Below are 5,936 nucleotides of genomic sequence, written 5' to 3'. Positions count from 1 at the left end.
CAACATTTAAAAGTTTCATAAATATTCAATTATAAAAGGTTTCCCTCAAATAGACCACACGCCCGGCTCATCTAGATCACGCCTGGTGAAAAACTCAAAGAGACCTACAGAGGTCTCAGTGCCTGGCGCATTTATCCTATGCCCAGCGCAATTCTAGACAGGGACTCCCAATGAGTCTCCACGCCTAGCATGCTCAGATCATGCCCGGTGCCATATCAACAACCAAAACACAAGGCCCACGTCTGCTAGCACGCCCGGCGTGGTTCCCTTCACGCCTGGCGTGGTCCATCCAGAGACTTCCCACTTCAAATTGCGCCCGGCTCAACTAGCCTCGCGCCCGGTGTGATTTGACAATGGTGGTCCTTGATGAATGCACGTCCGACGCCAAGAACTGCACCTGGCGCATGTACAACCAGAAACCCTCGAAAACCTCGAAAATTCTTTCCAAACATGACCCAATCCGAATTACATGAGTTCGAACCATTATAAAGCATAGTCACTATCCAAAAACAACATAATAAGCGATAAAATCAAGTCTTAACCATTAATCCATGGAAATCATGGAGAAACCCAACCAAAACCCTTTCCACTCAATCCAGCCTTAATCATGCATAAATCATGGAATCAATGTGATATTTCAAACACATACATACTAGATTAAGCCTTATAAGTACTACCCTTACCTTAGAAACTTCATAAATGCAAGATTTGAACAAAACCCTTAAATCCCAACTCAAATTTTAATCTCCCTTTTCAAGGCTTTAGAGGCTAAATCTCTTGAAATTCTAGTTGTGAATATTGATCCTGGCTTGATAAGCTTCCTAAATGTGTCCTCAGCTTCCCTCCAGACCAGAGCTTCTCTCTCTAGAAACTGTCTCTGTCTAACAAATGAAATCCTCCGGTCCTAAGTCCCCATATATAGCCATTTTCCAAAATTTCCAAATTTCACCCTTAGCACCTATTCACCTCAAATATCCTATTCCTTGCAGTATTTCAACTTCCTAGGCTCTAAAACAATCTCAAATTCACTCAGAAAGACCAGATTTATCTTATGTTCCTATCCTTCAATCTCTTACCCATCTTATTCTTTTCCATGCAATTCTCACAACTCACCACCATATGAAATGGCAGCATGTATTAACATGTAAACAAACATCTCATTAATAGACATATTCTTGGAATAATGAGTTGCATGCCATAATACTTCACTTAACTAAGATGAGAAGGAAGGTGTTCAGTCTTATTCCCTCTTAGTACTAATTCAGTATAATGGTGTACAAGGCATCATTCACCATACTCATGCATACACATGCCTATATAAACACATCAAAACAACAATATCTCATTCCATACTACAAAAACACTACCATGTCCAAACAACTAATCAAAACCACATAATTATATATACAACATGCACAATGATAAGTACATTTCAAATCCACACCTCCAAATCCAATCCAAATCCATATAAACAACATACGCATACATATATACATATATATACATATATATATATATATATATATATATAAAATTTATCTACTAAATAACTCGATATTTCCATAGCGTTACAACTCTCCCTAACAACAAAAATTTTCGTCCCCGAAAATTCACTTACTCAAAAAGAGACATGGGTATTGATCTTTCATCCTATCTTCCAACTCCCAAGTGGCTTCATTAGTAACCTCATCCCAAATAACCTTTACTAAATTGATAGATTTACCCCGCAACTGTTTAACTTTCTTATCTACCACTGAAACTGGTTGTTTCTCAAAAGTTAAATTCTCCTTAATTTGCACTGCCTCTAATTCCAAAACATGACTCGGATCGTGAATATACTTCCTCAGCTGTGAAACATGGAACACATCATGCAAATTAGACAGGAATAGAGGTAATGCAATCTGATATGTCACTGATCCAATCCTCTTGAGAATCTGATATGGCCCACTAAACTTTAGGATTCAACTTCTTAGCTTTAATAGCTCTTCCCACACCTATAGTAGGAGTCACCTTCAAAAACACATGCTCTCCCTTTGAAAATTCCAAAGGTTTCCTCCTCTTGTCTACATAAGACTTTTGCCTACTCTGAGCAGCTTTCATTCTTTCCTGAATTTCTCTACCAACTCCATCTCTTTAACCATCATGTAAGACGTATGAAGAGATTTTCTGCTCAAAGCATCTGCAACCACATTCGCTTTACCTGGATGGTACATTAGTTGAAAGTCATAATCTTTAAGAAACTCAATCCACCTCCTTTGCCTCATATTTAACTCTTTCTGATCAAACAAATATTTTAGACTCTTATGATCACTGAACACATCAAACTTAGGTCCATAGAGATAATGCCTCCAATTCTTCAAAGCAAAAACCACCGCAACCAACTCCAGATCATGTGTAGGATAATTTCGTTCATGAGTCTTTAACTGCCTAGATGCATAAGCCACAACCTATCTTGCATAAGAACACATCCTAAACCTTGATGAGATGCATCACAATAAACCTCAAAAGTTTTATTAGGATCCGGCAGAATCAACACAGGAGATGATGTCAACTTCTCCTTTAACTCCTGAAAACTCTTCTCACACTCCTCCGTCCATACAAAAGGATGATCCTTCCTGTTCAACTGTGTCAAAGGCATAACTATTTTAGAAAACCCTTCTATGAATCTCCTATAATAGTCAGTCAATCCCACAAAACCTCTAACTTCAGTAACTGATTTTGGATGCTCCCACCTCAAAACCGCTTTCACCTTAGTAGGATCAACTGCAATTCCTTGTGCAGAAATCACATGACCTAAGAATTTAACTTCAGATAACCAAAACTCACAACTTTTTTTATAAAAAAAATTGAAATAGTGTTTAGGTAGTAAAGGATGAAATAATATTAAACACGAATATCTATCTTACATAAAAGTATTTTTTTTAAAAAAAATTATGAGAGAGTTTTTAGATATTTGTATAATATTTTATCTAATTTAATTTTAATTTATCATAATTATTTATAAATTAAATTTTGATATTTTTAAAATAAATTATCAATAAAAAAAATATTATGTTATAATATAAATTATTTATCATAAATGTAAGATATAATTTATGTATTTAAAAATATCTATTTATACAAATTTTAAATATAATTTATATATTCAAACATAATATTTAATTGTAAGTATAATTTATTATAATTAAATTTTAGTTATATATAATAAAAAATTTACATGTATATTACATAAGTTAAAATACTAATGAGATTTTAAACTAAGATATTTAAAACAATCGAGGTAATATGTGACACATAGACATTTTTAAAACTGGCTAATGTCAACTATAATGTGAAAAGGAGTGTCACATGGTTCGAATTTGAACCAATGTAAAAATGATATATAATATTAGTTAAATTAGAATCAATGTAATATATTTTTTTAATTTAAAAAAAGCATAGTGTCTCAATTATTGGTGGGTGTTGGACATGACGTAGTTTTGGTATTGTTTGTGCCTTCTTCCTTCTGCCTCATGCTTGTGTTGTTTGTTTGTTGTTTTTTTTTTATTTTTATAAATTTAGGAAGAAGGAACATATATGGGAGATTGCTGGTTGGAGTTGTGGAAGAGGATGAAGTGGTGACTATATGGATCTGGAGGGCGTCAACAAATGAGAGGCTCATGGTGGTAAGAGTTGGCGAGATTCAGAATGGTGAAATGTTTGTAGAGAGAGTAGGAAGAATGAAAATGAAGTGTAAGGGAAGCGTTCGTGGGATAGGGAAGAAGGAGGTGTGGTGGGAAGGTTTGTGGTGTTGTTTAGGGGTAAGGGGGTGACAATGACGCCCAAAAGAAAGAGATGGTGCCAAGATTTTCTTTTTGTTTTTTATTAACACTTCTACATTTGTTAAAAACAACCAAAAAGTTGTACAATTATTTATATTATTATTTATATTAATATTTGTTGTGTACTGATAATTTACGCACATTTCTATTTATTTTAAATTTAAATTTTTATAAGTTTATTTTTTGTTATCATTCAAAATATCTTACATCAATGCAAATATATGATCTCATGTTTTTCTTTTTTTATTTTAACAATATGAGACTTTGATTGTATTTCAATAACATTGTTATTATTATTATTATTATTATTGAGGTTGAGACACTTCATATTTTTATATTTTATTTAATAAAAATATTTTTAAAATATTAATTTTTAGTAGATTAATTAGTGTTGTATTTAATTTTTAAAAAGTTTTTAATTTTGAATTTTATCTTTTTAAGAATAAGAATAATTAATTTTTAATATTATTTTTATTATTTAAATATATATATATACACACACCGAATAAGAAAATTCCCATTATTATATGTTATAAATTATTTTGGTTATAAATAACTTCACTTTGAATTTCTAAAAATGAAAAAATTAGTTAAGTTATATACATAAAGGATTCCAAGGAAACTTTAAAAGAATTAGTTCTCATCCTCACATTTTATTTTCTCTCGGTGTAACAATAACAAGTAACTCATCTTATTATATAGAATAATTTTTTAAAAGTTACTTTAACTAATCTTATCATTTATATGATAACATAAGAATTTAATTATAATATATTGAGAATATTCTTTTACAATGTCATTCAATTGTGAATTATTATATAGTCAAAAACTAGTTACTTTTATAGTAATTGACTAAAAGTTATATCTTAAATCATTTTATTTATTATTTGATAGTATAAAAATATGATAAAATTTAGACTCTTTTAATACTTTTTTATATAATTTATATTTTATTTCTATCTATCAGATTGATTATTTTATTTCACATTTACTTTTTATTTTATTTTTCTTTTATTATAATATAAAAAAAGATTGCACTATAAGCTAATTTTACAACTACAATTTCCTTTATAAAAAAAATGCATTGCGTCACTCCTATTAATATGTGGATACTTTGTGGAGGATGTACATGTAGCACATAGTCTCATATGACCTTCAACACAAATTGGTTCGAACTTTCAAGAAGGGAAAATGAGTATAACACAACGAATACGATGCGACATCAATAAGGTCCAACATTGTAGAAATTTTAAAAGTCTGAATCTTTGTGATATATATTTTAAGAAAAATATTAGGAGTAATTTTTACATCTGAAAAATAATTAATTTTTAACTATCAATTAAGGAGTGTTATCGACATAAAAATAATAATAATAATAATAATAATACTATATGATATGAGTGACATAGAATTACATTTTTTTAAGTATGTAAAGAGAGATTGAATTTTCAAATTTGCATGCATAAAAAAAATGCCTCGAAAATAATTAAAGGTTATTGTACCTGCCTGAGGGTACACTCGTAATCTTCAGGGGAATATGAGGACCGAACGAGAGCTTCAGATGGATTCTTCGGAGGGGGAGGTACCTGCAAAAGATACTCCGACGCTTAAGTCAGTGTGAGCACGATTTTCTAGGGTAATAAATGAACAGTGACATACCTTGTTATGTGTGACCTATTTATAGCATCTGACATGGGCCTGAGCGTGATGGGCCCTCTCAGATATTTACCAAATTAGGTAATACGGTACTAATTGGTCGTTAGGCTTTAATCATGTACTTACCTTTCTTAATTGTGATTACCGTTATGACTTGTTTAACCCTTCGGCAAGAGGCCGAGCCGGCTATTCAATACTAGTCGGAACGGCAAATGACCGAACCGTCTAGTCCGTATACGGCAGCCTGTATACTTCCGGTATGATCTATGTCGGAACGGTACTTGACCGAGCCGACTCGATGAGTGATGATGGTCCATATTGGCATTAACCAGACTGATGTCGGTTCTCGGCCTCATGCCGAGCCGACGTTGATGGTGATGCTTGTACGTGGCTATGCATGAGTGTCTGACGAAATGGCACGTGTTGGCCCACGTGACCGATACGGTCTCTCCGGTACAC

Source organism: Cajanus cajan, chromosome 6, assembly GCF_000230855.2.
Source record: "Cajanus cajan strain Asha chromosome 6, NIPB_CcT2T_4, whole genome shotgun sequence".
Taxonomy (NCBI): domain Eukaryota; kingdom Viridiplantae; phylum Streptophyta; class Magnoliopsida; order Fabales; family Fabaceae; genus Cajanus; species Cajanus cajan.
The sequence above is the reverse complement of the archived record's forward strand: the minus strand, read 5'-3'. Positions refer to the sequence as shown.